This window comes from Chiloscyllium plagiosum, unplaced genomic scaffold (genome assembly GCF_037043375.1).
Source record: "Chiloscyllium plagiosum isolate Xiang-an unplaced genomic scaffold, Cpla_swu_hap1 HiC_scaffold_19, whole genome shotgun sequence".
Classification (NCBI taxonomy): domain Eukaryota; kingdom Metazoa; phylum Chordata; class Chondrichthyes; order Orectolobiformes; family Hemiscylliidae; genus Chiloscyllium; species Chiloscyllium plagiosum.
The window spans coordinates 22,538,055-22,561,702 of record NW_028270157.1 but is presented as its reverse complement, the minus strand read 5'-3'; the positions used below and the strand labels follow the sequence as shown (position 1 = coordinate 22,561,702).

General features: G+C 42.3%; 1 long non-coding RNA gene across 3 annotated transcripts; it reads right to left on the bottom strand.

Annotated features, from left to right (window-relative positions):
* Positions 1 to 2,545: 2,545 nt before the first annotated feature.
* Positions 2,546 to 17,011, bottom strand: LOC148146731 (uncharacterized). Of its 3 annotated transcripts, none has more exons than XR_015760334.1 (5): positions 16,914 to 16,972; positions 13,773 to 13,846; positions 11,207 to 11,306; positions 10,809 to 10,892; positions 2,546 to 2,942 (listed from the first exon to the last, which is right to left on the bottom strand). It is a non-coding gene; the product is annotated as an uncharacterized LOC148146731 (long non-coding RNA). The 3 variants fall into 3 exon arrangements; XR_015760335.1 differs by having other exon boundaries at positions 13,773 to 13,849; positions 16,914 to 16,928; XR_015760333.1 differs by lacking the exon at positions 13,773 to 13,846 and having other exon boundaries at positions 2,547 to 2,942; positions 16,914 to 17,011.
* Positions 17,012 to 23,648: the final 6,637 nt, after the last annotated feature.

The following is a 23,648-nucleotide window of genomic DNA, read 5'->3' as shown; positions in this document are numbered from 1 at the left end:
GTCAGCGTTGTTATATGTGGCACAGGTCTGGCCTATTGCCAAAACCTGTGCTGTTGCTGTCACTCAGCTCAGCTTCCATTTTAATATGGAGATCAAAGATGGACCAGGTCCGAAGGGACGCTACGTATAAAGATCTGGGCAACAGGGGAAAAAACACACCCAATGCCAACCTCACCCTAATGGCCACCTGGGCGTGTGGATCCCCGGTATGCAAACACCAGGTGTCACTACGTACTGAGGTTCTACCCTGTCCCCGGTGTTGCGAAGGATGGGCCTGGCCTCGCTGCCGTGGAACCTCCAAGTAGTTGGACCATTCCATATCACCTATCCTTGTGGAGAAATTTATGAAGAAAAACACCTTTGACCACAAGTCCATCAGGAAGTGGTCAGCACGTAGTGTCCTTGAGACCCTACGGGAAAAGGAGGGTGGATCCAGTCGAGCTGTCCCCTTGGCAGACTGTCAAAGTCATTTGGCAGAATGCCTCATCACCAGAAATTTCCAACAAGCACCAAGACATGGCTTGGCTGGTGGTGAGAAGGGCTCTGCCTGTGAGATCCTTTATGCACACCCAGACTCTGCCACACCACACACTGCCCTCAAAAGAGGCTGTGGAGGAGACAAGACTGTCACACACCTCCTTCTCGAACGTGCCTACGCAAATGAAGTCTGGAAAAGAATGCAGTGGCGTTTGTCGAGGTTCATCCCGAGCAACTCCGTGCTGCGGGACTCCGTGCTCTATGGTCGGTTCCCCGGGACACAGACGAACATCAACTGTGCCTGGAGGATCATCAACTGGGTCAAAGACACACTCTGGTCTATCCGAAACTTGATCTTCCAGCTGAAGGAGCTGACCCTGACAGTGTTACGGACTGGCACATTCCAAGGTCCAGGACTAAGTGTTGAGGGTTGTGCTGAAGCTTGGGGCAGCTGCCACCAAGGCGCAGTGGGGAAAGACCGCAGTGTAAACGTCTGACTGTCAAAAGGAAAAATATGGGGCCTGCTCAGAAGTGCTGACACCTCAGCTAAGTATATGGATAGTTACAGACCTGTATATACAAATGATTAATTCTGATCTCTATGTAAAGAAATGGAAGGTGGACCTATGAATGGCACTATCAATTGTACAGATCAAAATATTTTATGAAGTATATTTTTGAAATTAAAAAAAATCATTGAAGGACTTAATGCTGGAAACATGGACTCTGCTTTTCCAAAACCACACTTTTCAATTCTGGATGAACTTCTCAAATTTCAGGTTCAAAAATACCTTTTGCCCTGCTGTTGTTAGACTTCTGAATGGATCCCTCAAATTTCAAATTGACTGTTGGTCTTGCGTTTTGTGCACTTTCTTTGCAGCCATAACTTTGTAAACACACTGTGCAACCACCCTATGATCTTTGTATGTTATAATCTCTTAAGTGCAGGGAAAGTTCTCTGCAGTAAAGTGCATGTGACAACAATAAACCAAAATCTAAATAAACAGTGATCAAGATTCTACAGCAACGCTAACATTTACCTAAAAAGTTATAAATGACATGCCAGTTATTTGCTAAAATCATGGTATCAGACTAAATTAATTCATCTTTTCATAACAGGGCACAAGATGTCATTTTGTATCCCTGCATTGCTTTGACCAAGAAAGCCAGGTAACATGACTGATACAGGTTAGAAAATAAGGTTTGGGTTAATTGGCCTATATTTTCCCTTGAATGGCCCTGCAATTGTGCATACTGCTACAAACATGCATCAGTGAAGGGTAGAACGGTGGTGGATTGGGTGCCAGTCAAGTTGTTTGATGTGTCTATATTCTTGGCCACTGTTGGAGTTGCACTAGCTAAACAGGTGTAGAAACAAGTTGCTTGCTGCAAAATTTCCTCAATTCTGACTTGATCTTTTAGCAAGATATGGCCCTGTCAAATTTCACATGATCCTGTTGGCTGATTACATTTTTCATGATCCCTTCAACTAAGGTGGCATGCAGTTTGAGCACATACTTCCATTAATTAGCAAAGCTGTTCTTACCAGTTTCTACAATAAACTACTTCAAGGGAACAGAAGAGCTGTATGTGTAGGGTAGGGAAGAGAGGGGACAACTGAAGAGAATCTGAACCAAGACTTGTTGACCTTGATATTGTATTTGGTACAGCAGTTGGTAACCAATATTCAGGATCACTCATTCTTGCCTCTCTTTTTTTTTAAAAAGTCGGTCACCTGCAGATGGAACAATTCCAATCCTCTGAGGAGCGCTTCCTACCTTCAAATTCAGTTCAAAACCCTTCAGGTCCTATCATCTAGAAATTGTAAAGAAATAAATGTTGATGCCTTACAAGCCATTGTGCTCAAACACCACAATTTAACTCCCATTTGTATGACCTTGTCTTTATCTACAACCCTGTAATCAATCCACTCCCAATTCAGGGTTTGAACCATCAGATTTTCATATTTCATCATTGAAAGGCACAGCTGTCACAAAGTACATGAAAAAGTGAGAATCAAACAAACAATGTGACATTCCAAAAACCTGAAAGTATTGATTTCCAGTACTATTGAATAACTATGGCTTTGGAGGTAATTTATTTATCTGAACAATGTATTGCAGTAGTGAAGGTTGACTGCAAAAGTACACTGAAAATAAGATTCTGGCTATTAAGCATAAAGGTTTATTATAACATTAGCATTTTGATTTGATAGTGTAAAACATCATACAATAAGTAAGAGCAGAGTGGAAAAATTGCAACTATCCCATTGAAATAGGATTTCACCTTTTGGTAAGCACCCATTGAAAAAGACAGTCCTGGTGATAGAAGATGCATTTAGGTATGCACAAAAATCCAAATATTAACTGGTATTTCTTCCAAAAGAAAGCCTTTGTTCCAGATCATTCTCTTTATTTCCAATGGAGAATTCATGAACTTGAGAAGTAATCTTGTTGCTTTGAAGCCTGAAGACATTTAAAAGCAGGTTACACATACACAAGCACTAACATTTGATATTTTATTTAGCATTAAAGTCTAGTTACTAAAGATGTTGTTCTTGTGACAGCACATTAGAGTTTTATCACTGAACATCAAACCATTACTTAAAAAGACTGATAGGATGCGGATGTCACTGGCTATGCCAGCATTTATTGCTGTGGAGGAAATTAATTACTTCAGCCACCATGTTGTCACAAGGAGTGAGCGCCAGTATTTTGATGGAGGTGCCACTGTTGGACTGGGATGGACAAAGTTAAAAGTCACAACACCACATTTAGACAGACCGGTTTAGTTGGAAGCTTACTTTTTGGAACACTGCTCCTTCAACAGGTAGTTGGAGTAAAGATCAAATTCTGTCTTATGATCGTATATTCCACAAACACCTGATGAAGCAGCACGCTGAAAGCTAGTGCTTCAAATAAACCTATTGGACTATAACCTGGGTGTTATGATTGAACTTTATTCAGGATTTTGATTCAGCAGTGAAGGAACAATAATAATTTAATGTCAGGATGGGGTGAGTCTTAGAGTGGAACTTGTTAGTATATTTTATGTTCTGCTGATCTTGTCCTACATGGCAGAGGCCTATGAGTTCAGAAGGTATTGTCTAACAAAATTAGAGTTTCTGCTGTTGACCTATTGACAATTCAGTGGTGTAAAAAATCCCACAGATAGTACCAAATAAGTCAATTCAATAAAACTGTAGATGAAGATTTGAAACAAGTCAGAGAAGCTCAGCTCAGAAAACAGTTATTTTTAGAGTCCAGTCTGTTGGGTCACTGACTTGTTGTCAACCCAATTGAGTTCAACATCCACACACAGACAACCTATTGCTTAAACTTAATACTATATCAGATCACATTTAGCTAATTTAAATTGTATTGTTCAAAAGTTAAAGGCCAAGGCAAATACAAAAAAAAGTCATAAAAAAGTAGTCCACTAGTCAATCTGTCTGCAGAAGTCAATCTTTCAGGGAAAAAAAAATGAAAGGCTGGCTTTAGAGTCTAGGCAATATCATTAAAGGGTCACTGCATGGTTTGAAGTATGAATAGCTGGTTTGCATTGAGAGACAAGCAAAAATTAAAGTGAGTTGGCTAATGCCAAGGCAGATTTAAAAATCAGCCTGTTGACAAACATGACAACACCTCTGGAGAAGGTGGGGCTTGAACCACGACCAGAAGGTCCTGAGGTGGTAGTGTACTACCACTGTACAATGCAACAGGCCTTCAACAATTCAATTTGTCTACTAACTAGTGAAGATTTAAAATGTCGGAAGGAACCCCAGTACATTTCCAGGTTGATGGAATAGGATTCATTAGGCAAACAACCTGTATCTGAAAAACCAAGGACATTAAATAAGTTGGACTGAAGTCTTGGCTAGAGACATTAGGATTTTCAAGTGAGTACACCTTATTTCGTGATTTCTTCCCCATTTGTGTAGATCAGATGAAGCATTAGTTATCTGAACAGGTAATTTACACAAATTTATGCTAATTGCTGGAACGGTATACAGCAATTGAATTCATCAAGACTTCTCAATTTAAAGTTTCCTCTTCTGTTGGAGGGGGAGCAAAGCACAGACAACTCATTGCAACTCCTCACAGGAAGAGTTGCATTGCTGGTCAGGGTTGATATCACGGCTGTGCGAAAGGAGGACACTATGGAGGGATTGAGCAGTGAAGCATTATGGGTAGAGCTGAGAAATAGGCATGCAGTTACATTGTTGGGGCTGTACTACAGGCCTCCCAACAATGAGGGTGAGGTAGAAGAACAAATAGGTAAACAGATTATGGAAAGATGTAGAGGCAACAGGGTGGTGGTGATGGGAGATTTTAATTTTCCCAACATTGACTGAGATACACTTAATGTCAGATCTGGATGGGGCAGAATTTGTAAGAAGTGTCCAGGAGAGTTTTCTAGAGCAGTATGTCAATAGTGTGACAAGGGAAGGAGCCATATTGGACCTGGTGTTGGGGAATGACCAGGCCAGGTGGCAGAAGTTAAAGTGGGGGGGGGGTTCTTTGGGAATATTGACCACAATTCTGTAACTTTTAGAATACAGATAGACAAAAGATGAGAGTGGCCCTCAGGGAAGGGTACTAAACTGGGCCAAGGCCTATTATATCAGAATTTGGCAGGAGCTGGGAAATGTGGATTGGACTCAGTTATTTGAAGAGAAGTCCATATTCAGTATGTGGGAGGCTTTCAAAGGAATGTTGAAGATAGTGTAGGATAGGTATGTCCCTTTGAAAACAAGGGATAGGAAAGGCAATATTAGTGAACTGTGGATGACAGGAGAAATCATGCGACAAGCCAAGAGGAAAAGGGAAGCAGACATAAGGTCCAGGCAGCTAAGAACAGAACAGGTCCTGGAAGAATATCGGAAGAGTAAGACCAATCTTCAACAAGAAATCAAGTGGGCTAAAAAGGGTCATGAAATTGTTTTAGTGAGCAGAATTAAGGAGAATCCCAAGACCTTTTATTCTTATCCAAGAAGAAAGCGGGTAACTAAAGGAAGGGTTGGTCCACTAAAGGATAAGGAAGGTTGAGTGTCAAACCTGAGAAAATGGGTGAGATTCTCTGATTACTTTGCATCAGTGTTCACTGAGGAGAGGGACATGATCAATGTTGAGATTAGAGATAGAAGTTTACTGTGGATCACGTTGACATGAGGGAGGATGTGTTGGGTAGACTAAAGGATATTAAGGTAGACAAAGCTCCAGGATTTGCTGAGAGGGGAGAGGGGAAATAGCTGGTGTCCTGACATATCTTTGTAGCAACACTAAACAGGTGAAGTGCCAGAGAACTGGAGGTTTGTAGGGATATTTCAGGTAACTACAGACTAGTGAGCCTGATGTCAGTGGTGGGGAAGTTGCTGGAGAAGGTACTGAGGGAAGAAATCTATTTATATTTGGAAGACAATGGGCTCATCAGTGATAGGCAACATGGTTGTGTGTGGGGGAAGATCGTGCCTTACCAATTTAATAGAGTTCTTTGAGGAAATGACCAGGTTGATAGATGAAGGAAGGGCTGTAGATGTCATATACATTGACTTTAGTAAGGTATTTGATATGGTTCCCCATGGTAAACTAATGGAGAAAGTGAAGTCGCATGATGTGCAGGGTGTTCTAGCTAGGTGGATAAAGAACTGGTTGAGCAACAGGGGACAGTAGTAGTTGAAGAGAGTTTGTCGAAATCGAGAAAGGTGAGCAGTGGTGTTTCCACAGGGATCAGTGCTGGAGCCACTTGTTTGTGATATACATGAATGATCTGGAAAAGGGCACTGTTGGTATGATCAGCAAGTTTGCAGATGACAAGATTGGTGGAGTAGCAGAAAGCATAGGGGACGGTCAAAGAATACAGGAGAATATAGATAGACTGGAGAGTTGGGCGGAGAAGTGGCAGATGGAATTCAATCTGGGCAAATGTGACATGATGCATTTTGTAAGGTCTAATTCTAGAGCAAGCTATACAGTAAACGGAAGAGCCTTGGGAAAAGTTGATGAGCAAAGAGATCTGGGAGTTGAGGTCCATTGTTCCCTGAACGTTGCTGCACAGGTGGATAGTGGTCAAGGAAGCATATGGTATGCTTACCTTCATCAGACAAGGTATGGAGTACAAGAGCTGGCAGGTCATATTAAAAATTGTACAAGACTTGGGTTTGGCCACATTTAGAATATAGTGTACAGTTGTTGTCACCACATTACTAAAAGAACATGGACGCTTTGGTGAACATGCAGAGAAGATTTGTTGCCTGGTTTGACAGGTGCTAACTATGAAGAGGTTGAGCAGGTTAGGATTGTTTTCATTAGAAAAAAGGAAATGGGAAGGGGTGGAGAACCTGATTGAGGTCTACAAATATCATGAAGGGAATAAACAGGGTGGATATAGATAAGCTTTTTCCCCAGGGTGAGGGATTCAATGAAAGGTCACGTGTTCAAGGAGAGAGGTGAAAAGGTTTGAGGATACATGTGAAAAGTACTTTACACAGAGGGTGTTAGGTGCTTGGAATGTATTGCATCACAGGCAGGCACAGTAGATTCATTTAAAGTGCATCTGGATAGATGCACGAGTAGGTGGGGAGCAGAAAGATAGATGCTTAGGAATTGGGTGATAGGTTTAGACAGTGGATTTGGATCGGCTCAAGTTTGGAGGGCTTAAAGGCTTGTTCCTGGGCTGTAAGTTTTTTGTTCATTATTCAGCACAGTCAACTGAATCCAACATTCAAATTTGAAGACAAAAAGGAGAACAACAAACTTGTAAAGTCATGCACCTAATCAGCAAAAGCAGCCTCATCTTTTGGCATGTACCTAGTCAAATTAGCTCTTCCAAGTTGCATATATGAACTTACCATAAAGATAACATGTTAAGTTACACAGTTGGACCAAATTACTACACTTGCTGGTTATACTGAAGAAGTTTTATAAAACCATTCTAAATGCAGGTAAGTTTAATTGTTGCATTCATCGTTCAGTCAAGATTCTTATTGAAATTAATAGTTATTGAAAACCCACCATGAGTCAAACAAGGGTTTCACTTACATTCTGTTAAACTTATTAGTTCTGGGTTTAAACTAGTTTGGCAAGGGGGTGGGTAGTTGTAGATGGGGCAATGACAGGATGTAGTGAATCTATCAGGAAGGTTTTTCCACATGATGAAACAAAGGGATCAGTTAAAGTGTGTTTGCTTTAATGCAAGGGATGTCAAAAGTAAGGGCAATGAACTTAGAGTATGGAGCAGTACTTGGAACTATGATGTTGAGGCCATAACAGACATGGGTTTCACAGGGGCAGGAATGGTTGCTAGATGTTCCAGGGTTTAGAACATTTAAAAACAGGGAGGGTGGAAGAAGAGGGGGTGCAACATTACTAATCAGAGTGCATCACAGCTACAGAAACAAAGGTTGTTGAGGAAGGTTTGTCTACTGAGACAGTATGGATGGAAGTTAGGAACAGCAAGGGAGCAGCCACCTCATTGGGTGTTTACTACAGCCCCCTAATAGCAGTAGGGAGATCGAAGAACTCATGCCGGTAGATTTTATAAAAATGCAGATGTAGCAGGGTTGTTATAGGCGATTTCAACTTTCCCCAATATCGACTGGCGCCTCCTAAGTGTAAATGGTTTGGATGGAGCAGTTTTTATCAGGTGTGTTCAGGAGGGTTTCCTTACTCTATGTAAACAGGCCGACAAGGGGAGAAGCAATTTTGGATTTGGTGCTCAGCAGTGAGCCAGGACTGGTGTCAGATCTCAGTGGGAGAACATTTTGGTGACAGTGACCACAACTGCCTCACGTTTACCATAGCCATGGATGGGGGAATTTGGCGGGGGGGGGGGGGGGGGGGGGGGGAAGGAGCAATTACCAGGGGACAATATTTAATTGGGGAAAAGGAAATTAGGACACTATCAGACAGGAGTTGGAAGTACAGATTGGGAGCAATTGTTCCATAGAAAAGGCACAACATAAATGTGCAGACTGTTTAAGGAGCAGTTGCAAGTAATGCACAAATTTGTTCCTGAGACAGGCAAGACAGGGTAAGATTAAGGAACCTTGGATGACGAGAACAGGGGAGCTTCTCGTCAAAAGGAAGGCAACAGCTTATGCAAGGTGGAGAAAGCAAGAATCTATCGCAGCTTTAGAAGATTACAGACTTACTAGAAAAGAGCTCAGAAATGGACTGAGGAGAGCCAGAAAGGGGGCACGAAAGAGGCCTGGCAGGAAGGATTGGGAAAAACAAAAGGCATTTTACTCAAGTGAGGAAAAAGAGAATGATCAGGGAGAAGGTAGGGCTGGTCAGGGATCATGTAGGCAACTTGCGTGTGGAGTCTGAGCAGATAAAGGAAGTCCCAAGTTTTTTGCTTCAGTTTTCACTAAGGAAAGGGACCTTGTTATAAATGAGAATTTTGAGCAGCAGGGAAACAGGCTTTACCAGATCAAGATTGAGGACGTTGATGTGCTGGAATATGCTGTCGTTGCTCCAGGAAGCCAGAAAGGAAGTTGCTAAAGTGCTGAAGATCTTTGCTTCCTCACTCTCCACAGGAGTCAGAATGCAGGATTGGAGGGATGTGAATGTTGTTCTGCTTTTCAAGAAGGGGAATAGGGAAATCCCTGGCAATTACAGACCAGCCAGTCTTACGTCTGTGGTCAGCAAGGTTTTGGAAATAATTCTGAGGGATCGGAGTTATGACTATTTGGAAAAGCATAGCATGATTAAAGGCAGTCAGCATGGCTTTCAGGGAGCAGTTCACAAATCTTGAGTTCTTTGAGGTGATTAGACAGGTTGACGAAGGTCAAACAGTGGATGTGGTGTTTATGGACTTCAGAAAAGCATTTGGTAAGGTTCCCCATGGTAGGCTCATTCATGATGAAGGGCTTTTGCCCGAAACGTCTATTTTGCTGCTCGTCGGATGCTGCCTGGATTGCTGTGCTCTTCCAGCACCACTGATCCAGAATCTGGTTTCCAGCATCTGCAGTCATTGTTTTTACCTCATTCATGATGTCAGGAAGTATGGGATACAGGGAGATTTGGCTACCTGGATTCAGAATTGGATTGCTGACAGAAGGCAGAGAATGGTTGTAGATGCAAAGTATTCTGCCTCAGGTCAGTGACAAGGAGTGCCTGCAGGGCTCTGTTTTTGGGCCTCTGCTCTTTGTAGTTTTTATAAATGACTTGGATGAAGGAGGTTGTGGGGTGGGTTATTATATTTACCGATGACACAAAGGTTAGAGGTGCCATTGATAGTATCGAGGGCTATTGCAGGATGCAACACGACAGACAGGATGCAGTGCTGGGTAGAGAAATGGCAGATGGAGTTCAATCTGGATAAATGCGAAGTGAAGAACTTCGGAAAGTTGAACTCAAATGCTGAATATAGGATTAAAGACAGGATTCTTAGCAGTGTGGAGGAACAGAGGGATCTTGGTGTTCAAACACATACATCCTTCAAAAGTTGCCACCCAAGTGGATAGGGTTGTTAAGAAAACATGGTGTTTAGGCTTTCATTAACAGGAGGACAGAGTTTAAGAGTCACAATGTTTTGCTGCAGCTCAAGACCTTGCTGAGACCACACTTGGAATATTGTGTCCAGTTCTGGTTGCCCTATTATAAAGATATGGAGGCTTTGGTGAGAGTGCAAAGAAGGCTTACTAAGATGTTGCCTGGACTGGAAGGCTTGTCTTACAAAGAGGTTGACTAAGCTCAGACTTGCTCTGGAGAGGAGGAAAACGACAGGTGACCCGACTGAGGAATACAAGTTAATGAGAAGCATGGATAGAATCAATAGCCAGAGACTTTTCCCCAGGGCAGGATTGATCGGCACAAGGGGTCATAGTTTTAAAATATTAGGAGAAAGGTATTGAGGGGATGTCAGGGGAAGGCTCTTAATGCAGAGTTGTGTTTGCATGGAATGCATTGCCAAGTGGTGGTGGAAGCAGATTCATTAGAGACATTTAAGCAACTGCTGGGCATTAACATGGACAGCAATGAATTGAGGGGAGCATAGTTTAGTTTTCTTTAATTTTAGGATAGGGATAATCCTCGGCACAAATAGGCCAAAAGGCCTGTTCTGTACTGTACTTTATGTTCTATGTTCCATGTTTAGTTGAGAACTAATAGGACATTAACACATTAAATTTCTAGTAACTAGTAATTAATGGGAACTTGGGCCCTGAAGGTAATGCAACAATTGAATTTGCTTACCTGAAGTTAATGTAAAGTCCAATTTGATTCTACAAAGCGTCATAACATTTGTTTTCTCCTTACATGCTGTTTTGATCACTTCAGTTTCTCTAGCACTTTACAGACCACCATCAAGACAGGGCTTTTATAACTTACTCTGTATGGTTCATGTGTTTTGTTTTCATCAATCTTTGAGAGCATGGAGAAAGCATGCTGTCAGTTGGACTCCGGAAGAATTTCCTAAACATGAAAAAAATGTAGTCAGTCATTGTCATAGAGTCAGATGTACAGCATGGAAACAAACACTTCGGTCCAACCTGTCCACACTGACCAGATATCCCAACCCAATCTAGTCCCACCTACCAGCACCCAGTCCATATCCCTCCAAACCCTTCCTATTCATATACCCATCCAAATGCCTCTTAAATGTTGCAACTGTACCAGCCTCCACTACATCTTCTGGCAGCTCATTCCATACACGTACCACCCTCTGCATGAAAAAGTTGCCAGAATACCCCTTGCCATTTGCAAATTTTCTAGTTAAAGCAGCTTACTTTTCCTGTGCCTGTTTTCTTTTTGTTAAACTTGGTGTTGGGGGTTGTTGGTTTGGGTCACTGTGCTTAGTCAAAGCTTTGTTTGAACTCATTTCAAAACCTAGTGGGGTAAGAAGAGAAATGTTAAGCTGATAACATTCAATATATGCAGCCAGTCAAATAAAACTAGCAAAAGATACAATGCCAAATTCCATTGTCATAGAAACAATAAGAATAGGAATAGTGTTGACAATACTGAGTGGCTTTGAGCCATTATTATGGGGTGAAAAAAATGTGACTATTTGAAATGATGCAAAGTCTTCACTTGAAACACCCCTAAATGAAAACTGCACCCAAAATGTTTTCTGGTGGACAGTGAACAACCCTTATCTCCTTCAACTTTGTCAGATTAGAATTTCCAGGCTTTCAAAGCCAAGCTGGCAAACAACTGGTTAGTACTCAGTTGTGGTAATGCAACTATTGGCCCTTCAGCTTGCTTCACTGAAGCAAAGAGGCTGACATGAGAGCAAATACCAAATTTGTCACCACAATAGTTTTGGTTTTAAAATTCAAACAGGTCATTTAAGGGATGAACATGTTCAAAAATTCAAATTTTGACAATTGTGTATTTGACATGGCGAATGCTGAAAGGTAACCATCTTACAGATTAGCACTGTCATAGCAATTAAACCATTCAGCAGGATTAGTTAGTGATAAGCATGTTTAAGATTCAGCATTGTCAATTATATACCTCATTTAAAACATCAAGTGCAAATTATGAAGTTCATGGGAGAAGGAAGAATGAAGCTGCACTGATTATGCCAAGAATCAGAATCAGATATACAACATGGAAACCAATCCTTCAGTCCAACTTGTCCATGTCAACCTGATATCCTAAGTTAATCTAGTCCTATTTGCCAGCACTTGGCCCAAGCCAGGTAAACCTTCCCATAGACAAAACCATCCAGATGTCTTCTAAATGTGGATGTAGGTCTGCTCACTGAGCTGAAACATTAGTTTCAGATGTTTCATCACCAGACAAGATAACAGTGAGCCTCAGGATGAAGTACTGGAGGTTCGGCCTGCTTTCTATTTGCGTTTAGGCTTCCTTGGGGTGGGGACTTCATTACTTGTTCTTTTTCTTAGGGGTTGTTAAATGGAATCCAAGTCAATGTTTGTTGATAGAGTTCCAGTTGGAATGCCATGCTTCTAGGAGTTCTCATGCATTTCTGTTTGGCTTGTCCTAGGATGGATGTGTTGTCCCAGTCAAAGCGGTGCCCTTCCTCATCTGCATGAAAAGATAACTAGAAAGTGGATTATGCAGTTGTGGCTAGTTGATGTTCATGTATGCCAGTGGCTAGTTTTCTGCCTTTTTGTCCAATGTAGTGTTTATTACAATTTTTGTAAGGTATTTTGTAAATGACATTAGTGTTGCTTGTTGTTCATTAGCTGCTGTTTTAGTGTTGATGAGCTACCATGATGCCAGAGGTCCGAGTAGTCTGACAGTCATTTCCAAGATATCTTTGATGTAGAAGTGGCTAAGGTTTCTGGATGTGTTGCCTGCTTGTTTGGGTTTGTTGCTGAGAAATCAATGGACTGTGTTCATCAACTGCAACAACATCCTAGGACAAGCCAAACAGACATCTGAGAATTCCTGAAGCACTGCATTCCAACCAGAACTCTATCAATAAACACATTGACTTGGATCCCAGTCGCCACCACCCTCAGGAAACCTAAACACAAATAGAAAGCAGGCCATACCACTAGGGCTTCATCTGTACGCTCACTGATGTTAGATTAGATTCCCTACAGTAAGGAAACAGGCACCGTCCCAGTGCGGACTTGTTGGGCCGAAGGGCCTATTTCCACACTGTACAAATCTAATCTAATTAGAAACCTTTCCCCTCACCCTAAAGCTATGCCCTCTAGTTCAAATATATGCAGCCATTGGTAAAAGACTGGTCTATTTACCCTATCCATGCCCATGATTTTATAAACCTCCATAAGATCATCTTAGCCTCTGAAGCTCCAGAGAAAAAAAAACAGCCCCAGCCTATTCAGCCTCCCTATTGCTCAAACCCTCAACTTACAGAAATAGAAGTATTACCTTCTATTTTTGGCAAGGGAGCCTCAGTTTGTGCATCTTTCGATTTGGCAATAATTTGACTTTAGATGCAAAAACTTTTGCAACGAAAGTGAATTAAAGCCTAACAGGAGTGAACAGCTGGAGAGAACAACTTAAAACATGCTGCAACCTGCAGAATTAAGGTTCTCAAATAAGTAGGAGATAAAGCTCTTGCTAAAATCTAATACTTGCAATTGCAAACTTGCCAAAATGATTCTTGCAAGGTGCCCATCTGTGTTGGATAAAAACACACATAGGTTTCAATTAAAATCTAAGTAGTCAAATTTAATTTCAACCAACTATCAAATGAATACAAAATAGCACATCCGTAATTCAGCTTTGATAATTTAAAAGTGTCAATTGTTTAAATTGCCTTTTCAGTAAAACACTGTTCAGTGCAGTGACAGAGCATTTCAGAGGCAGATCCTAAGTTGAGAACAGAAAAAAAAAAACTATCTTCACCTGAGGAAAAATCAGGTTGGATATTTGATCGTTTTCTTCCAATTTGTTCAGCAGGATCAGATCAGGCACGAGATCTACTTTAGAAAGCAGTGAAGACATACATTTGAAATATTCACTCCAAACCAGTAAAGAAATAACTTCCATTTAAAAAAAATTGCGCAGGGTAATCAATTTTCCCAAAAATTGTATATAGCAAGTGGAAAAATAAACATCAACATTAAAAAGGTGAAGCAAGCCCTGGACCAATTCCAAATGCAAAAGCAAACAGGCCACGTAGTATTAACTCATGTAATTTCTAGCCCTAATTGCTCATGATTCCTCAATTCAAACTACCCAGAATGTTTCAAATGATTTGTTATAAATCATTAAGTCCAGCAACATATTACAGTTAAAATGAAAGTTATTTATATTCTTAAATCCATGTTCTAGCCCTCACTACAGGAATGATACAAAAACACCAGACTGGTTAATTTGCTTTTATGACTGCAATTTGAACTAAGCATGAGGATGTCATACTTCAGTTGGAGTAATGGATTTTTTTCAAGACCAAAATCCAATCCTTTGGCTGGGGGGGGGGGGGGGGGGAGGAAGAGGAGGAGAGGGGAGGAGGAGAGGGGAAAGGAGTTCCACAAGATCAGAACATAAAGCATTAAACTTAAGAGTAGTTTAAGCAGAATAGCAACTCCATCTCTTCCAACCAAAGCAAATCAAGTACTAAGAACAGAAAAAGGCAGCATCTGTGGAGAGGGAAATGGAGTTAATGTTTACTCCGACGTGACTTCAGAAAAACAAAAAAGGTACAAAAACATTTGAGATGTTTGAGACATCAACCCATCTTGCTTCACATTATCCTGGTAGCACATCTTGTAGGACTGTCACATCCACTCATGTGGTGGACAAATTACTCACTGCAGGTGGGACCTCAGGATATCCCCATCCTCAATGAAGGAACAGCCCAGTGCAAAAGATAGGCTTAAGCTTTGTTTAAATCTTGAGCCAGAAGTGCAAGTGGATGATCATCTCTGCCTCAATTGTCCCCAACATCACATGCCACACCAGCCAATTCAATTCATTCTGAATGAGTTGTTTGAAGGTACTACAAAGGCAATGGGCCCTGAAAGTTCCACCAATACCAGTGATTTTGCTCCCGAATTTGCCATAATTCAATTGCTGTTCCAGTGAAGTTACAACACTGGCAAAGCAACAACATTGGAGTACACCTGCAGACAAAGCAGGTCAAATCTAACTCAGTCAAATAAGATTCTAGACCAATTCCTTATCAGTAACTGATGATGACAATGCTATCAAGCTCAGCAATAACCTGATCAACAACTAATTAGGGTTCAGCCAGGGCCAGAGCTTCTGACCTCAAGCCTTGGATGAAACATGAACAAAAGTACAACTCCAGAGACAAGGTTAAGCAACATGGTCATACTCAACCTAGTGTGACAAAGAGTCCCAGCAAAACTGGAATCAAAGGGGCATGGATGATAAACTCTCCATTGGTTGGAGTCATATCTGCCACATGGGATGACAATTGCAGCAGCTGGAGGTCAGCCTAGTCTGCATTTAGTGTCCTTGACCTAACAATCCTTAGCTGCTTCAAATGACCTTACCTCCAACATGAGGTCTGAAATGGGGAAAACAAAATTGTTGATTATATAATGCTCAGCATCATTCATGACTCCTCAGATACTGAAACACTCCACAGACAAGTGTAACTAGACAATAACAGGTGGCAAGTAACATTGAAAATGCCAAGCAGTGACACAGTGTTAATCTCAAATAAGACAATCTGACCAAAGTCCCTTGTCGCAAGTCCCCACTGTCAACACCCTGAGGATTACCACAGACTAAAAACTCAACTAAAATCAGATATAAATATAGTGACTATAAAGGGCAGGTCAGAGACGAGTGACACGCAAGTAATTCGTCTTACTCTCCAAAACATGCTCTCCATCCACAAGGCACAATTCCCATTTGCCTGGATCAATGCAGCTCCAACACCAGCAACTTGACACCATTCAAGACAAGGCACCCAGCCGATTGGTACCAGATCCAAAAGATACACTCCCTCTGCCCTTGATGTAGAGTGGCAGCTGGTGTACATTACTGGCCATTCTGCTATAACATTTCATTAACACAAATTCACTAGCAATTGATGAATTGGGGCTACTGTTTTAAAAGTATGAACTTTAAAACATGCAATGGTTATAACAAGATTCCAGCCACATTAGTATAAATTGTGCTGCTATTACATAATCTTTTTATAACAGGATTGCAGGAGAACAGAGCTACCAAGTTAAAGCAGAACCAACTACCTAAAAGATGAAATGCAGACATTTGAAAGGTCCTTAGACAACACCTTCCAAATCCCCAACAACTTCCATCTAGAAAGACAAGCACAGCAGATACATGTGAACATCACCGACACATTCTGTTCTAAGGCACTCATCACCCTGACTTGGAAATACACCCGGGTCCCTCTGTCTGAGCCACTATCCGAGAATTCCTTCCTTAAGAGAAGCATGAGTCAACCAACAGCACTTTGAGTTCAGCAGTTCAATACAACAATTCACCACCACCTTCAAGGGTAACTAGGACTGGACAATAAATGCTGGTAAGTCAGTAACACCCTCATCCCATAAATAAAAGAAAACACGAGTGATAATGTCTCAACTTCTAGGCCAGAAAATCCAAGTACTATGGATGGATCCTAGACATGTCAGTTAACAATATCTACGCGAACAATTACAGATGTTAGTAATTGCAATGCAGAAAAAAAACATTGAACAAATCAACTTTGGCAAAGGACAAAATATGAACGATTAAATCAGAACGTTTTTGTCAGAAGTAATGGTGTACAGAAATTAAGCTTATTACTCCTCCTAAAATCAATACTTTCGCAGATCAAATTCCACTTTGCAGACCAAACGGGAAAGAGCTTCGGACGCTCGAAGTCGGAAAAAGAAAAGTTGCTAGAAAAGCTCGGCACTATTGTTTCCATTTATATTTGGATGCGTCCTGAACACTAGCTAAGAGTCCAGCAAAATAACAATCCAACGCCACCAATCATCAGCCTTTTTATAATCCCAACAACCTGCAATTAGGAAGAGATCGAAACAACCGAAAGTATCTCACCTTTCCGAAATTACCCTCTCTGTGTATACAAACCCACTCTCTTACTAACAATCACCACCGTTTACTATTAAGCGCGGCGCATATGGTCCCCTTTTATAACCGTCCATCCCACTCATCACGTGCTACGGGTTCCGCAGTTCCTCATTGGCCAGTTTCCCCGGGACCATTCAAATGATGACAAGGTTCTGAACGGTTGAAGTGGCGCGGGCGGTAGCCCTTCCCCTTGGGGCCAACCGTCAGCGTGGGGGAAGGGCGCGGCTCTGTGTTGTCATGGCGACCGATGCGCCATCCTCAGGCGGCGAGGCCAGTTGCTAATTTGTCATGATTCTACCTAGGTGGCTTAAAAACGAGTTGTTTTTGTCTCTATGCAAGTGCATGTACCCTTCGACAGGTTGCTTCTCACTTTTTAAAATTCCAATGGCAGTAGGCATGATCTACTCATTCTCTCAAATAGACAGTCCCTGCAACCCCAGGATCAACCGAGTGAACCATATCTGTCCTTAAATAAGGTCCCAAAGTTGTGACTGTATTCCAGCTGTGTTCTTACTAATGCAGTGTACAGCTTTAACAAGACTTCCTCACATTTTTTAAAAAATCAAAGAGCTGTGAATGCTGAAGATCTGAAAGGAAAACAGAAATTATTGGAGAAATTCAGCAGGTCTGGCAGCATCAGTGGAGAGAGAAACAAAATTAACTTTTCGGGACTGTCCAAATTACAGAGGAGGAAGTGCTGGATGTCTTGAAACACATAAAAGTGGATAAATCCCCAGGACCTGATCAGATGTAACCTAGAACTCTGTGAGAAGCTAGAGAAGTGTTTGCTGGGCCTCTCGCTGAGGTATTTGTGTCATCGATAGTCACAGGGGAGGTGTCAGAAGACTGGAGGTTGGCAAACATGGTGCCACTATTTAAGAAGGGTAGTAAGGACAAGCCAGGGAACTATCGACCAGTGAGCCTGACGTTGGTGGTGGGCAAGTTTTTGGAAGGAATCCTGAGGGACAGGATATACATGTATTTGGAAAGGCAAGGACTGATTAGGGATCGTCAACATGGTTTTGTGCGTGGGAAATCATGTCTCACAAACTTGATTGAGTTTTTTGAGGAAGTAACAAAGAGGATTGATGAGGGCAGAGCGGTAGATGTGATCTATATGGATTTCAGTAAGGTGTTCGACAAGGTTCCCCATAGGAGACTGATTAGCAAGGTTAGATCTCACGGAATACAGGGAGAACTAGCCATTTGGATACAGAACTGGCTCAAAGGTAGAAGACAGAGGGTGGTGGTGGAGGGTAGTTTTTCAGACTGGAGGCCTGTGACCAGTGGAGTGCCACAAGGATCAGTGCTGGGTCCTCTACGTTTTGTCATTTACATATATGATTTGGATGCGAGCACAAGAGGTACAGTTAGTAAGTTTGCAGATGACACCAAAATTGGAGGTGTAGTGGACAGCGAAGAGGGTTACCTCAGATTACAACAGGATCTGGACCAGATGGGCCAATGGGCTGAGAAGTGGCAGATGGAGTTTAATTCAGATAAATGCGAGGTGCTGCATTTTGGGAAAGCAAATCTTAGCAGGATTTATAAACTTAATGGTAAGGGAGTGTTGCTGAATGGTAATGGGAGTGTTGCTGAACAAAGAGACCTTGGAGTGCAGGTTCATAGCTCCTTGAAAGTGGAGTTGCAGGTAAATAGGATAGTGAAGAAGACGTTTGGTATGCTTTTCTTTATTGGTCAGAGTATTGAGTACAGGAGTTGGGAGGTCATGTTGCGGCTGTACAGGACATTGGTCAGGCCACTGTTGGAATATTGCGTGCAATTCTGGTCTCCTTCCTATCGGAAAGATGTTGTGAAACTTGAAAGGATTCAGAAAAGATTTACAAGGATGTTGCCAGGGTAGGAGGATCTGAACTATAGGGAGAGGCTGAATAGGCTAGGGCTATTATCCCTGGAGCATCGGAGGCTGAGGGGTGACCTTATAGAGGTTTACAAAATAATGAGGGGCATGGATAGGGTAAATAGGCAAAGTCTTTTCCCTGGGATTGGGGAGTCCAGAACTAGAGGGCATAGGTTTAGGGTGAGAGGGGAGAGATATAAAAGAGATCTGAGGGGCAACCTTTTCACCACAGAGAGTGGTATGTGCATTGAATGAGCTGCCAGCGGAAGTGGTGGAGACTAGTACAATTGCAACATTTAAGTGGCATTTGGATGGGTATATGAATAGGAAGGGTTTGGAGGAATATGGGCTCGGTGCTGGCAGGTGGCACTAGATTGGGTTGGGATATCTGGTTGGCATGGACGGGTTGGACTGAAGGGTCTGTTTCCATGCTGTACATCTCTATGACTGATAGTAGCTAAGCAAAAATGGGATTTATGCAAATGACAGACAGTGGATGGAAAGGAGTAACCAGATAGAGGCCAGAGAGAGAAGGAAAGTTAGGCAGATTAAAGGATAGTTAAGCCAGGGGAAGAGAAAAACTGATAATGAGGAACAAACCGTAACTGGTGAGTTGCCGCAGAGTTCAGTTCTTGGACTTCAACTATTTACAATCTGTATAAATCATCTGCAAGCAGGGACAGAGTGTAACAGGAAAGTTTGTGGATGATACTGAAATAGGTGGGAAAGCAGGCAGTGATTAGGAGAGAAAGGTTTCACAGATGGATATTGATAGGATACGAGAATGGGCCAGATTCCGGCAGATGGAGTTTAATTTGAATCAGTGCAATTTGGTCGGAAAAATAAAGGGGCAAAATATTATTCAAATGGGAAGCAGATTCAAAGTGCATCAATCCAGAGGGATCTGGATGTCTTTTGCACAAATCACAGAAAGTGGTTAAGCAGTTCCAGCATATTAATAAGAAAAGCAAATAAAATTCTGGCATTCATTGCAAAAGGACTGGATTACAAAAGTAAAAAAGGGTTGTTACAATTATATAAGGTTAAAAATCACACAACACCAGATTATCGTACGGTTACAGTTTATTCAGAAGAACTAGCTTTCACAGCGCTGTTCCTTTATCAGGTAGCTGCAAAACAGGATCATAAGACAGAATTTATAGCAAAAGTCTTTCATCTTTTAGAATGGATTGCAGGTTTCAGTTCATTAATATGTAAATCCCAGAACTTCTTTTAAGTCATATTCTCAAGATTAATAAAGGTTTTATTTTAAAAAGTTGACATCTCAGCTCAGACTATACACTAAAGGTGTGAGGATAGAGTCTATCTGTATCCCAATCTTGAGTCAGACTGGTTCTATTTCCAAAGTAGGAATTTATAAAATATTACATGGATTGGCTGCCTGCATTGACTACCTGCAGGTTCTCAACTAGAAGAAAGTGAGGACTGCAGATGCTGGAGATCAGAGGTTGTGCGCTTTTTGAGCAAAATATAAAGTAAAGTATCGACAAATATAATTCTGCAAATGCAGATTCATCCCATAGACTTATTGTGTGTGTACGTGCATGAGAACGAGTGTGAGTATGCATGAAAGAATGTGTGTTTGCATGTGTGCATGCCTGCTAGTGTCTGTGAGAGTGTGATGGAGTATGAGAGGGTGTGTGCATGGGTGTGAGTTTGGGGGGAGGGGGGCAGGTGTATGTGTGTGTGTATGACAGTGAGTGTGTGTATGAGAGAGGGTCTGCGTGAGTGTATGAGTATGTAAGCGTGTACTGTGGAAGCTACTACTCTAGCTTCCACAGTAAATATATCAAAACAGTCATCCCCTACGGACAAGCCTTACGTAGACACAGGATCTGTTCAGATGAGGAGGAATGCGATGGATCCTGAAGGTACTCAAGGCTGCCCTCATAAGAAGAGGGTACAATGCTCAACTCACAGATCGCCAGTTCCAGCGTGCTACAGCGAGAAACCATAATGACCTCCTCAAGAGACAGACACAGGATGCAACCATTAAGGTACTCTTCATTGTCCAATACTTCCCAGGAGTGGAGAAATATGCCATGCTCTTCTCAGATTGCAACACATTATAGATGAGAATGAGCACCTCACCAAGACCTTCCCTACGCCTCTACTTCTCGCTTTTAAACAACCACCAAACTTTAGACAAACCATTGTTTGCAGCAAACTGCCTAGTCTTCAGGCCAACATGGATCACAACACCATACAATTCTGTCATGGCAACCACTGCAAGACAGGTCACATTGTCGACATGGATTCTACCATTACAAGTGGGGGCACCACCCACCATGTACGCGGCAGGTACTCATGTGACTTGGCCAACGTTGTCCATCTCATACGCTGCAGGTAACAATGCCCTAAGGCATGGTAGATTGGTGAGACCAAGCTGACGCTATGACAACAGATGAATGGACACTGCACAACAATCGCCAGACAGGACTGTTGCTTGCCAGTTCGGGAACCCTTCAGCGGTCAGGCACATTTGGCCTCAGATCTTCAGATGACTATCCTCCAAGGCGGTCTTCGGGATATGCAACAACATAGAATGGCCGAGCGGAGGCTGACAGCCAAGTTTGGAACCCATGAGAATGGCCTCAACCGGGACCTTGTTCAAAGTTTGTGAGAAGATTTGTAGCTCGGGTGCTCGTTGTTGTGGTTCTGTTCGCCGAGCTGGGAATTTGTGTTGCAGATGTTTCGTCCCCTATCTAGGTGATATCCTCAGTGCTTGTGTTCATGTCACACTACAGGTGACCCCACTACTCTATACACTGTCTCATACACACACTCTCTTGCATACTCACACACTCATGCGGAACCCCTCTCATACACATCCTTCACACTCATACCCATGCACACGCCCTGATTAGATTACATTACATTACCTTACAGTGTGGAAACAGGCCCTTTGGCCCAACAAGTCCACACCGATCCGCCGAAGCGCAACCCACCCATACCCCTACATTTACCCCTTACCTAATACTATTTTAGCATGGCCAATTCACCTGACCTGCACATCTTTGGTCTGTGGGAGGAAACCGGAGCACCCGGAGGAAACCCACGCAGACACGGGGAGAACGTGCAAACTCCACACAGTCAGTCGCCTGAGGTGGGAATTGAGCCCGGGTCTCTGGCGCTGTGAGGCAGCAGTGCTAACCACTGTGCCACCGTGCCCTGTCACAGGATTATACTCCATCCACATTCACACACACATTTTACCAAGCATGCACACATGCAAACAACACTCTCGCATGCATACACACATATAAGTCTATGGGGTGAATTTGCATTTCCAGTCACAGAGATGTACAGAACGGAAACATACCCTTCGGTCCAACTCGTCCATGCCAACCAGATATCCCAACCTAATCTCGTCCCACTTGCCAGCATTCTATCAGGTCAACCCTCAGTCTCTGACACTCCAGGGAAAACAGCACCAGCCTATTCAACTTCTTCCTATAGCTCAAATCCTCCAATCCTAGCAACATCCTTGTAAATCTTTTCTGAACCCTTTCAAGTTTCACAACATCCTTCCAATAGGAAGGAGATCAGAATTGCATGCAATATTCCAAAAGTAGCCTTACCAAAGTCCTGTATGGCCGCAACATGACCTCCCAACTCCTGTACTCTGACCAATATCGGAAAGCATACCAAACGCCTTCTTTACTACCTATCTACCTGCGACTCTACTTTCAAGGAGCTATGAACCTGCACTCCAAGGTCATAGTGATTCCAATGATCCAAAAATGTGAATCCTTCTCCCATACACCAGCTCCTCAGCCAAGCATTCATTTGCTCTATCCTCCTATTCCTACCCTCATAACATCAGGAGTAATCCAGATATTACTACTCCCGAGGACCTCCTTTTTAAATTCTTGCCTAACTCTCGATATTCTCCCTTCAGAATCTCATCCTTTTCCCTTCCTATGTCATTGGTTCCAGTGTGTACAATGACCTCCTGCTGGTCCCTCCTTGAGAACATTCTGCACCCTCTCTGAGACATCCTTGATCCTGGCACAAGGGAGGCTACACACCATTCTTATTTTTTGCTGCTGGCCACAGAAACATCCGTTGGTGCCTTGGACTAGAAAGTCCCCTAACACAATCGATCTCTTGGAACCCAACATACCCCTCATTGCATTACAGCCAGTCTTGATACCAGAAACTTGGCGATTTGTGCTACATTCCCCTGAGAATCCATCACCCCCTACATTTTCCAAAACAGCATACTTGTTTGAAATGGGGATAGCCACAGAAGAATCCTGCACTACCTGCCTTCTTCTCTTACCTTTCCTGGAGTTAACCCATCTATGTGACTATATCTGTGACTTCTCTTCCTTCTTATAACTGCCATCCATCACACCCCCTTGCTCTTGTTAATTCCTCATTGCCTCTAACTGTCACTCCATCCGATTCATTTGATCTGATAGGATTTGCAACTAACGGCATTCATTGCAGATATAATCCTGAGTAACACGTAAACTCTCCCTAAACATCCACAACCGACAAGAAGAGCATATCACTGTAATCAGGACCATTTTTGCTTCTTCCAATCTACAGACCCAGAAAATAGCGCTGTCTTATTCCTCAACAAAACATTGCTCCAGGCTAACTTAATACTTATGGCTTACTTTTTTAAGTTTAATCAAGAGACATATCTTAATAAAACATATAATCAATAAAGAACCCACTCTACTGACTACTGTAGATTTACAGCAAGGCTATACTTAACACTATTCACTTATCTGTTTCTGGACTGTGACATCTCCCAAATAGGTTTATCCAAGACCAGTTGTGAATTTGCAGAATTATATTTTGCAGAT